This window comes from Leuresthes tenuis, unplaced genomic scaffold, assembly GCF_036924035.1.
Source record: "Leuresthes tenuis unplaced genomic scaffold, fLeuTen1.0.hap1 SCAF_5, whole genome shotgun sequence".
NCBI lineage: Eukaryota > Metazoa > Chordata > Actinopteri > Atheriniformes > Atherinopsidae > Leuresthes > Leuresthes tenuis.
Genome location: NW_027325359.1, coordinates 6957240 through 6970301, shown reverse-complemented (window position 1 = coordinate 6970301; position 13062 = coordinate 6957240). Strand labels below are relative to the sequence as shown.

Here is a 13062-nt window from a genome sequence, read left to right as displayed (position 1 = left end):
TAACTCAAACTGATCTTTGTGGGATCAGTTTGATCAGATCTGTTTGTCGCAAAAAAACAGATGCATTTCTCTTTTTGAGATGAAAAGGGTGTGAGACCACATTGAGAGCTCAATAATCTTTGTCTAGCCCATAGTGTATAATTTTGTCAGCCACTGAATTCAAAGGTCAAACTCATCATATTTTAAATTCCTCTGATAATAATAAAAGATGGTATTACCAAATGCAGAATGAGCAAGGAGAGATGATTCCACAAGAGGTTTACTGCTTAAAGAGACCTTTCACCTTGCTACTTCAAAAAATCTACATATATGGCATAATGTTCCTCTATTAGAGCTGGGTTAGATAAATTCCTAATGCACTTTATATGTACCCCTCACAAAAAAGCTTTAAAATGCTAAAAAAAAAAATGTTCTTACTGCTAAAATAAGAACATGAAAATGTAATCGATTACTTTGCATTATTTTGCATGATAATAATCTCCTGGGACGTGTTTTATATATTACGTGCAGTTATTCAAAGTGGTACACAAAATAAAGTTGGCAAAACTTTCTACAAGATTGGCATTTCTATACATATGTATGTTTGCTACATTGTTCAAATCTACTGCAGGGCTGTTGTATTACACTGCATTAGTTTGCAGTAGGGCTGAGTGGCAAGGCAAGGCAAGGCTAGTTTATTTGTAGAGCACAATTCACACACAAGGCAATTCATGAGTGGGCTATGTTATTAACTGTTTGAATTTGTATCAATATTTCTCCCAGTAAGATATAAAACAAGGTTAAATGATTCAAGTCATTACATTGTATTGCTACACAAGATAACCAACCTTCTAAAAAAAAAAAAAAAAGGAGTTTCTGTATCTTCCCTCAACTCCCTGTCACTCTTATAACTCCTCCCACTTGTTGCCTGTTTTGCTAATTGGCAAGTATTTTTTTTCCCCAAAAAGCAAGAAGAAACAATCTATCTCATCCTTTTGAACAAAGTGAAGCAACTTTCAGTTGCCTGAAAAGCCCCACAAGCATAAGGTCTTGCTTTTCATCCAAAACATCTCTGCTCCACTCAGTCAGTCGCATCACGACGACTGAGAGCTGCACGTGTGAGCAAACTTACTGTCATTTTAGGGGATCATTTTACCAAGAATTGGTACTTTTGTCAGAAGATGTCATAACATCGCAAAGAAAGCAGCGAGCATAGAGCAGTTAAGAGAAAATTTGTTTGTAAAATATTAAATGTTCATACAAACCCGAGTTGGTAAAGAAAAGGGACAGTATGGAAGTTGCAAATTAAACAAAAATGCAGTCATTCTTGAATTTACTTTAAAACCTTAATAAGTTAATATACATAATTTTTTGTCTATGCATGCAATGCATTTCAGAAAAAGTTGGGACGGGGGCAATTTGGGGCTTATGATGAGTAAAAAAATGGGTAAAGGATCTCCAGTTTGTCGAAATGCCATATAAAATTGTTAAATTACTTGAAAACAATGTTCCTTAAAGAAAGAACTGGAAAGGATTTTCATATTTTTCTCTTAAACAATTCAAGGAATCTGGAAGAGTTTCAATGCATAAGTTGATGACCTTTGATCCAGCACTGCATTAATAACTGTCATTCATTATTAGCTGATTTAACCCCGTGAGAAACTGATTACTTCGGGAAATCCCTGTCAGACACTGCAACATAGATTAACTTTCACAATCACCACTTATAATTTTACTGTGAAAAAAGAAGCCTTGTGTTAATCTTGCTGTCTTGAGGCAACTTGACTTCTCTGAGCTCGAAAAAAATCTGGGATGGACGATCACATCAGACAAATTGGTACAGAAGATGCTTTTGTGGAAGATATGGATGATGTGTGCTTGGGACCAAAGACAAAAAGGATCATCCAGACAGTTTTCAGCAATAAGCTCAAAAGCAGAGCACTGTAAAGGTTGTATCAGTGCCCTTGGAAAAGCTCATTTACACCTCTGTGATGGCAACATTAATCCAGAAAAGAACATGATACATGTTCATGATATTTTAGGATAGCATATGCAGCCTCCAAGACCACATCTTTTTTTAGGGGCATTAAAGCTTTTTTCAACAGGACAATGCAAAAATCACAATCTGCAGACATTACAAAAACACAGCTGCTCAAGTGGCTGAATGAGTGGCCATAGGTAACAGAAGCCAAAATTCTTGGCCTGTGGCCCTTTGCTGCACATCATTCTTCTCTCTCCCTCTCCACTTTCCTGGCTTGACACTTTAAATAAAGGCCTCGAGTGTCCAAAACAAGATCTTTGAAAATAATATAGAATTCTGGTCCATACTACCCCGCCCTGCCTTGTTGACCTTATCATTTCTTCATTTTAGTGAACATATGACGTTCTTAACTCACACTGTTGAGTTAGAGTTCACAGTGTGACAACATAATAACACATATCACACACAGCTGTTATTACACACTCGTTATTTACACTGACCCCAAGTACCACTTGAACATTTTATCTATAATTATTGACCAGGTGCACACATACATGATATGAAGAGGAAAAAAAAAGTACAATGAAAGATGAGAGATAGTGACTGACAAGCTACTTTTCTGCAACTCCTGGCACCTCACTTCCCAAGGGACCATGAGGAAAATGCTACAGAAGCTACAATCCTAACCTCCATGCAAAAAAAGTTGCAAAAATTCAACATACATCAGAACTGAAGGACAGATTGTCACTTTCCTACCTTCTCCTTTCCGTCTGCCTCACTCAAACCCTCTTTTTGTTTATGCATGCATAAAGTGACACAGACACACGCTACCACACACAACAAATAACGATTAAAGTCCTGTTTCCTATTGCTGTTGACAGGCGGGACCGAATATGTCAAAAAGCTTTACAGTTAATGTCAATCAAGAGTGAGATAAGAACACTTATAGAGACGCAGACAAACAGTCATATAGACACTTATACACACACAGGTTTGCAGAAGCTTACAATTTCTTTTGTATTTTGGAAAATTTTTATTTTCCATCATATATGCATGAAATCCTTATTGCACATTATTTATCAATTGAACCAAATTAAGTTGTTCAGATTGAATATTTGGAATTGCACTGAAACAATGTGCCATCACACCTTTATATAGGGGAATCCTGCTCCAGAAGCGAAACAAGAAAACGTTAATTGTATATCAACTTAATTTAAAACCAAGCTTATCAAACCAAGCGATGTAGAGGTTCTGGGCTGTGCAAGCAGGATGCATTAGCCTATAAGAACTCTAAGGGATTACTTGTTTTTTTCTCTGTCTGTAAAACAAAAGATCTTTTTTCTGCTACCACATGGAACGCAGCAGGGCACTTCTGTCGTGCAACTAACAGGAAGTATGTCCAATGACAGGGGTCTCTTTTTTCCATTGCCGGCACAAAGTGAAGTATTACCTTTTACACTGATACGATTGTGTTTAAAGTGTCTTCAAAAGCACTCGTTGAGGTACGTAGGCTACTATTATTCTTCACTTCGACAGCTGAAGACTTCAAATTCTAAACAAGATTTTGTCTTGTCGTGAAAACACACAGGCAATGCCATAACTAAAAATCTAATGTTCCCACCTTCCTTGGTATAGACATAATATTACAGCGGAGAGAGGTGTTCTCCCTGCACAAACACAATTATTATCTGAACAAGACCTGTGACAAAGGGTTAGTTTGAGTGGGTTGTTATTAATTTCTCCATATATTCCCAGAATTCTGTCAAACTTGTCTCAGGAAGATGAAGAAAATAAGCTGATGGAAAAAAACAATAAAGTAGATAGGAAATATAAACAGAGGGAAAGGAAAAAAAGAGGCTTTGTTGACCCAGTCGGAGAGTTCCATAAATCAAATTTCCTATAGTCAACACTAATAAAAATATCAATAATATCATTCGTTCAGACAGCATATCTTTTACAAAAAAAGGTGCTTTCCTAACCAAGATCAGATCATTTAAATACTGCAATAAGGTCAACAATTCAAAGTAAGACTGTTCAGCCATTACATTAAGTTGTTTTGTTGTCATAACTGTGTTTTGTTTGACTTTTTTTTTTACAAATGAAATAGGGTAAATGAACACCATCCAAGTCTGGTGATTCAGTTATCTTTACCAGGGTTCCTTCTTTCTCTCCTCTTGTTGTTTATTACGCAGCATCAAAGAGGTGAGATGGAGCCAGGGATTAGGGTCAGTTTAGGCTGCTTAAAACAACACATAAGAGAATAAAAGCAGACTTTGACAGTGTACTAAATCACTAAATTTAGTTTAATTTTTAATTTATCACTAAATCTTTGACCTACTTCACAGATTAAGTTATTATGCCTTTAGAATTGAAAAAAAGGCCAGAGTTGCATGTTGAAAAAGCATTGACATTTGCTTGATCAACCTCGCTATTATTAGTAAAGTGAGCAGATAATGCATTATTCTGTACTTTGCACATACAAGTACCATAGAAATATGTTTCCCCGATAGAGGTCGGACTGAAGGAAGTGACAGAAGTATTAATGAATATTTCCTTATTGCAGCTATCACCACATTTTGTTTCAGGCACTCGTTTTATATGGTGAGGTTTGGGATGTTGTGGTTCCTCCTGACTTTTCAAATCAGAAATATAGTTTCATGTTATAGCTTTCAAATGTTCCGATTCCTATTTTCTACCGGGAAACTTGGAAACAATGACTTCCAAACTCGAATGGAATGCCCCAAAACTGCCCTACCAAAGGTATCTGAGACTTGCAGAGTAATTCCTTTTTTGTTTTATCAAGACATTGTTTTTTTGTGTAATCATAACATATTTTAATACTTTTTTTAACACATTATTATTGATAAAAAACATTCTGTTATCACTTTCTATACTTTTTTTGAGCTGAGATAAGGAAACAATTGTGGAATCACCTTGTAATTACACTTCTAAAATAAAAACTAAGTTTTCTAAGTCTAAACATGCAAATTAGTCTGCAGTTTAAAGATAGTTTCAGAGCTAAAAGCAACACTAGTGAAGTTTGAGAACATTAAAACTATGTCCTTTTAACTAATTTTGATGTACACTGACATTTGCGATGCACATTCCCAGGACACATTCAGGTTTTTTCACAATGAAAAGAGCTAAGCAGACAGCATCAACAGTTTCGATGGGGTTTCAGTTTGCTCTCTCACTCTGAAAAACTGAGGTTCAGCTTATATGATCATAAAACCCATTCTTGGGTTGTCCATTAGACTCTCAAGTATGCCAGGAAATTATATCATGGTTGCTTCCATCTCATTCCCTGTCTTTGCTTCTCCTTTTTTAGACAAAATCCAGGGAAGAACAGTGATGAGAGTAAAGTTATATGAAAATAACAGAAAGGGATAACATATGGGGTCATAGCTCTCTGCCACTCAATCTCTCTCATTCCCTGAATGTGGGTTGTCACCAAACAGAGGTAGAAATGTGCAAGCTACATCTTGTGCCCTGCAGCCCTGTAAATTAATCATGAAATAGCAACACAGGAATAGTCTTTTCCAAAAAAAAGACTATGGTGGACCATAGTTCCAACCAAAATTACCACATTTGGTTGGTACTAATAACTGTGAACAGGCTAACAAGACCTAGCATTTTGGAGTTGTAACAAATTGTCACTTAAATACAAAAACTTGCCCTTTCCAGTACCAACTTCAAGAGTTGAACACTCACTTGTTGTCTCATACAGGCTAACAAGAACAACAAGTGCAACTACAAAAGACAATGACAATGTCAGGATTCATGGAATGAGTGAACCCACCTGCAGACAGGAGCCAGACAGAAAGTGAACCGGAAAGAGTTATTACCTTTTCAAAAATTCCAAAGACTGTGAACAAAGCCAATCTAATTGCAAACCAGGAGAAAGACACTGGGGAAACAAAATACACAGACAATGATCTAGCAAGGAAGAAATGAAACCCAGGAGGATATATATACTGAGGAGTATTTACCGAATGAACGGCAGGTGAGGCAATGGGCAAAGGAAATCAGCTGTGACAAAGGAAGCCGAAAACTAACAGAAAGGAACAGAGACCAGGATTACCAAAATAAAACAAGAGATAACCAAATCACAAAAAACAAGGATCATGACAGAGAAACAATGCTATCATCTTCAGTTGTCAGGGGTTTTACTCTTTTGTCTGACAGATGCTCATTTGGCTGATTTTTCTTCAGTTCCTTGTCCAGTTCATTCTAAACCATCTTAGCTGGTTTTAGGTCAGATAATAACAGAGGCCAGATCAGATGCAGCAATTCATCACCCTCCCTCTTGGTCAACTAGCTCCAACACTACCTAAAGGTGTCTTTTGTTTTGTTTTCCTGTTGAAAAGGTGATATTCAGTGATGGTTACTCAGTGAATGCAGGAATGAAGGTGGAGAGTACCTTGAATTCCAAATAAGCCCCAGCCTCCCCAGCCCAGCAGCCACGGCTGCTACAGACACACTGTGTAATGAGATGTCCATAACAGAGGCTCTGGAGATTGCTAAACAAGGGGCTCACAATGCTGGCAGTAAGACTTTGGAATCATGCACAACCAGAGAAACACAAATGGTCTGATCTCAAAAGAACAATATACAGTGCAATGCTAGCTACACAGCAAAGGCTGCTGCAGTGCAGTAATCAGGCAAGAAAAGACCCACCAAGAATTGAAAGATAGTAGTCTCTGATACAAACCTCCAAGGCTTACTGTGTAACAAATCTGAAAGCAGGCAACTACGTTTCCCTACCAAATAAAACGGTAACTATCCCAGCAGATAGCACTGACAGATGATAATAACATGTATAGCATGACCTGCTTCTTAAAGAAAGAACTAATACTACTGTGAGGTGCCTGGTGTCAAGAGCTATCCTGGGACATTACAAAAGTGTAATGAGTCTATACATAATTGTCCTAGTCTTTCAGATAAATTAACAGTCAATAGGCAATAATCTTCCTGATGTCCAGCCTACGATATTTCCAAAATGCCTTGATTGTTACTCAACAATGTTTTAATGCCTATCATAGAAAGACAAGGAAGACATTTTCACTGCTGTAAATCTCCACTGTAGTTTTTACTGCTGACCAAAAGATCATGCAATAAATATTATTGGTTTGTTCTGATGTGAAAAAAGAAAAATGTAACCTTAAGCTGCAAAAATGAATGTGAGCGTGAGGTGAGAAGTTGATAAGCATAGCCTTCCATTTTCATCCGATGTTTCATCAGTTTGATGGTGCTATTTTGGAAATGTTTGACTAACTGTTTAGTTACCCTGCTACAACTTTCATGAGAAATTGGTTATTTGTCATATTCTGTCTGTTATTAGTTGTAACAGCCATCTCTTTTCAATCAAAGAAAAAAAAAAAGCTCAGAGAACATGAATCCGAACTCTGTCACTTCTGGATAACTCTTCACTGGATAACTGGATAACATTCTTATGGTAAAACGTAGAGAACACGTAAGAAAGTATTTATGCAGATGGACGCAGATTATGCACTCTTTGTGAAATTCAGCACAAATTTCAAAGTAATTTATTTCACAATATAGTCTTTTTTCATGCCAGTGCCACACTTGTGTATTTCAGAGCTGGCACAGGACTCATCACCAGAGAGGAATGAAAATCAATAGTTTTAACTGGCAGTAAATGTTAAACTATTGTTAAAGTGTTAAACTGCAGTTTTCCAAACCCTAACTAAGTACTTTAACTGTCTAAACCAAAGATTGATGGAGTGAACTGTGGCCGCAAGATACTATGGAAAACATATATCACATACCCATATGTGGTATATATGTTTGAGCCGGCCGTGGCTCAGTGGATAGAGCGGGTCGTCCAATGATCGGAACGTTGGCGGTTTGATACCCATTCAAAAAGATGGAGGGGTGTCAGTCCACCTCCTTGCCACAGCTGAGGTACAGTCTTGAGCAAGGCACCATGTGAATGGCTGTCCACCGCTCCAGTGTATGACCCTGTACATGTGTGTGTCAACAGGTGCCAACCTGGATGGGTTTAAAATTTTGTGTGTATGCATGACAATAAATCTTAATCTATATTATCTATATTATCATAATCTTAATCTATATTATCGAATATTGCAATAAACAAATACTTCAGTGTGTATATGAACAACAGCTGCTTTTCTCATCAGCATTTACTGTAGAAAAGGCTAAACTTCTTCCATGTGGAACTCAGTCTTTTTCAAAAGCACCAGTGCTTCTCTTATTATTTAAAGTCACAACGTCTGCATGAAAAAGGTCTATAGCTTTCCATTTATTGCAGCCCAAACACTCTTTTGCAATAGCAATACTCTTCGCGTTGATACCACCATGACTTCAATTTTCCTATATTATTGGAGGCGGCCACATAGCAGATACTGGAAAGAGGATGTCTATAAGTTTCTGATTTCCACAAGCAACTGCAGTACCTTTACAAGACAGTGAGACTTGCACTTAAAAATTTAATTCAGCGGGATTCAAACCCATTACATCTAATCTGTGATCAGATCAATTCCTAAGCCAGCTGAGATAAAAACCTAGACATTATCAAAACTAACCTGGAAATTATTTTTTTAATTACATTTATCATGTGTTCTCTGGTACCACATTGAAAACAACATTTTTGTTGCGCTCTTTTTTTTTCCCACCTGGAAAAACACATCTGCTTTCAGTCATAAAACTTATGCGCACTTTCAGTAGGGAAGGTCTGTCTCCTCGTGTCCCAGATGTTTGTTCTTTTCATCCTGCAACGCTTCGTCACTTCCTGCAACATCAAACTTTGTGTGGACAAACGTTGAGTTCTTTCTTAATTCTGTCATCACACCTCTGATCCAACGGTCTTCTTACCAGATACTTTTAAAGCTAATCAGTCTGATCGCTGTTCTTTGAATCTTTCTTCTGTTATCTAATTTTCCTTCCAGGCAGTCTTTCAACCAGGCAGTCCTCCTCCCATCTCCACCTCCTCATATAGGAACCTCATCAGAAGTCTCTGTCACCTCCTCGCTCTCCTCATCCACCTCCTTCCTTCATGTCACCAGTCAGTCCAGATGATACATCGCATAGCTAATAGCTAAATGAAAATGTTTTAAGTTCACCTCCGGCTGTAGCTCAGGAGGAAGAGCAGTCACCCACCAATCGGAAGGTCGGTGGTTTGACTCTGGCTTCCCCAGGATACATGTCGAAACGTCCTTGGGCAAGACACTGAACCCCACATTGCTGAATGTGTGTGAATGCTTAGAAAGCACGTAGTTATATCCTATGTATGTATGAATGTGTGTGTGTGGGGTGAATGCGGCATGTGGTCAGCTAGACTAGAAAAGCGCTATACAAGTACAAGTCCATTTACCATTTACCTCTTGAACATCAAGAAATTTTGCCTCATCCTTCTAACGGAGCTTTCCCTAATGAAGTGACAAAGAAGAAAAAACACAATAATGCAATATTCATTTTAATAATAGCATTACTTGACAGCTTCCTAATTTAATGTCTCACAGTTTGCAGCCTGAAAATCAGGGTGTGTTTTAATACCTGATACAGCCAGGTAGTGAGGATGGAAAGGGTTAAAACTCATTCATGGTCTGCTTCCTGCACTTCCGAAGTCTCCAAGTTGGTGAGGGTTGACTTGTCTAGCACAAGGAAAAGTTCTAATTTGTATTTTCTTGCAAACAATGAAGGGATCGTTTTATAAATCAGTGAACTTCACAACATTGTCCCAGCATCACAATTTAGAAAATATTATCCAAATTCCATGATCCAGAGACAATACTTCAGCTAGACAGAAACAGGCTTAAAAGGTGCAAATGATAGTATCCTGAATGAAACATGAGACAGTTAAATGTCACCTGAAAACCACTTACTCAGACAACAGCTTCTGAATGGAGCAGTGCTTGCAGATCATAGAGCATACTTTAGAGACCTCTACATATATATATTATAGTCGCTGGTAATCAAAATAAAACCAATGACAAAAAAACATTGAAACAAGGGTGCAAGGTTCAGCACAAGTGTAGTGTTAAATCCAGGCATGAAGCTATGATGAAATTCACTCCAAATTGCATAGGAAAATATGTCTCTTGTTAGAGAAAAATCCACACTGAGCCCACTATTTTAGTTTCTTCCTGAAATGAAGTGTAACATAACGGAGATGTGGTACTTTTAAAAACAAACATACTATAAATAATCTCGAAATTTACAAGCCCATTAGGTAATAATACTTGAGGAAGACATGTGCAGGTTTTGTCCATGTCAAGGTTTTCCATCTTGCAGACTAATAATCTTTTACACAGTGTTATAACAAGCATCTGACCACAAACAAACTAATTCATTGAAAGGTGCAACAAAAGGAAAAAATGAAAAACACAGATTAAAGCATGTAGTAATAGATGTGGCGCACTCTATTAAGGCCTGTTTCTCCTTCTCTTCTGTTAGGAGATGAATGACACCCATTTGCAGTGTTAAGAAGCTGTTTCTTTTAGCTCCAATCATAGAATAGATTTTTGGTGAGGCAGGATATGATGAATGATAAACAATACCCACAACCTCAAAAAAGCTGAATCCTTACAAATAATCTGCGAAACACTATGCTAATGCTAATGCAACCCTCGTGTTTTCTTCTCCTCCCAGTATGATATTATGCTAAAGTCAAACCAAAGGTAACAACTATATCTAATGTCATGCTTAGATTAGACTGTATCACAAGAGTCTATCCTGTTTTCTAGTAAATAACTCTAGGTATGCCTAATGACAGGATCACCACTTTTTACTCCACTTCATCACCTAACCAAAACCTAAGAAATATGGACAGTGCAGACAGTATTTCACCTTTGCTATCCCCTTTAAACTGAAATCTTTCATTTGCACTGGAAACAAAAGGCCCAACAGTTCACATCCAAGAAAATAGACCATCTTTTAGTGGAATCTTGCTAACTGACATGTTGATGAGTTCTTAAACCACAGCAATCTTCCAAAACATGCATGTTTATTCACCAGCGAGCGTATATTGCAAATACATTTCATCTAATGTCTGGTTACTCCTGCCTTGGATTACACTCATCTTTGTTTAAATTTCAACTACACGGTTATCTTGTATGGGTGCAGCACTATCCCAATAACAAAATCTGTCAGACATATACACATCAGTATAGTGAAACCCACCTTCATGATTGTATTTGGGTGCACATTTTGCAAACATAACAACAGATCCACACAGTGAAAACAATGCTTGGTGCAACAGCGAGCCTGGTACTGTAAAGGAACAGGCCAGAGATTGAAAATGGAAGTATGAGGATGTAGCTATTCTATTCACTGGCTACACTTCACACAAGAGCCCTCGCTCATCCCTTTTATCCAGCTGAAAAGGTAAAATGTTGCCTGTTGTGATCGATGTATGGCGCTTCATTCTCCTGATCCAGACTTCCAACACAGCAGGCTCTATGTAATCCCACTTCAAGCAGACTATTCTAGAGTAATCTCCTTTTCACTCAGTGTACACACAAGTCACTTTTGACTGCTCCGTAAAAGATCCAAACTGTCACAATCTGGCCATCTGTCATCTGCCTCTATGTTTATCTGTCAGACTTTCCAGCATTCACTTTGTTTGGCTGTCTGTCCAACACTCTCAACACCATATGTGTCCTCACCGGGTTGTCACTTTACTGGGCAAAATGTGACTCTTTGGAAGTGAAGCTAATCATCTGCTGGGCATCTTTACATTACATAAGAACATTAAGGTAAGTCCCCTGGCAATGGGATTAGGACTCATGTGCATGTGTGCATGTTTGTGTATGAGCATGAATGTAACAGCATGGCTGGGAATGCTACTGCATGTGTGCACATGTGATTTGAACTTCACTGAAAAACCATTTTGTTCACAGAGAGCAATTCTGCAGTAGCTTTGGGGAATTCTCTGCTTTCTTTTCAACTGCCCTCCTTTTATTTCCTGTCTTTATTCCTGGCATGCAGAGCTGAAGCCTCACTAAGACACAATGGGCCATTTCAGCCAACAACAATGAGGTAATCAACAATAACAAGCACACAACCAGCATTTTGCCTTCGCCTTCGATGGCCGGTGAATGAATAAAAAGGGCACTCAAAAACCTAACCTCACACAAAAAAACAAACTTATCAACTGAGCATGCATTTGTTTCAAGTGGGAATGTAAAGGCCGAAGACAAGAGGTTATAGATAAGTCTCAATACAGAGATAATAAAGGGTTTTGTGGGTTTTCCATTGAAAATGTCTAATGACGTGGCGTAGTTGGATCATAGGTATGATACTTACATAAAGAAAGCAAGAGAAGCAGTATATGCAGACAGAATCCAGAGGGTGAATATATGCTGGACTGACAAGAATAGTTTCCTCATTTCTGATTCTTATGAGCCATTCAAGATAATCACAGTTTCTGTTCATCGTTATTTAAGAATGTAACCTGTGAGGGATATTCTCATGGGGACTTTACCATAAAGACTGAAAGACGTTCTTACGAGCCAAAGGACATTCCACAATAAGAATTAATTAAAAATGAAAGTTGTTGCTAAAGCCATATGAATTAAAGTGGCTGAAGTTGAAAAGTAAATTAAATGAGCTGACTTTTGCCTTGATTCAAAGCTCCTGCTGCAGTCATCCCAAACCGACAAAGGCTCAGAGAATTTGCTTAAAAAACCGTGGAGTGTGGAGCATATACAAAAGTAGCTAAGGTAAAGGGAGGAAGCAATCAATTCCAACGTGTAATTGTTCTGGGGTTTGTTTGTTTTTTTCAGTGGATGCGCAATACCACACAGGCACAGACTACATCATAAGAAAAACTGCAGTTTTATGAAGGATTGGCCCGGTTGTTCTGTCCTGGCATAGACCAGCAACAGAGAAAAGAAAGAAAAGGTTTGATGTAAAGTTTCACAGACCAGGTATGACGACCGCGACTCTTCACCCCTGAGGATAAGCTTTCTTTATCCCCACTGCCTTTTCTTTCTCTCTGGTGCTCTCACACTAAGTGGCTAGCTGTCAAAGTCAGCTGAAGCCCAGTTAATGAAGAGGTGGCTTTATAAGCTAGACGCCAGTGGAACAGGCAGGGGGTGTGGAGCCCCAAGAAGCAAGCA

At 38.1% G+C, this 13062-nt stretch overlaps 1 protein-coding gene across 2 annotated transcripts in view; it reads right to left on the bottom strand.

The window, feature by feature from the left end:
* The window catches only part of shank3a (SH3 and multiple ankyrin repeat domains 3a), a 161361-nt gene that overhangs the window by 127833 nt on the left and 20466 nt on the right, over positions 1 to 13062 (bottom strand). The window lies entirely within an intron of this gene.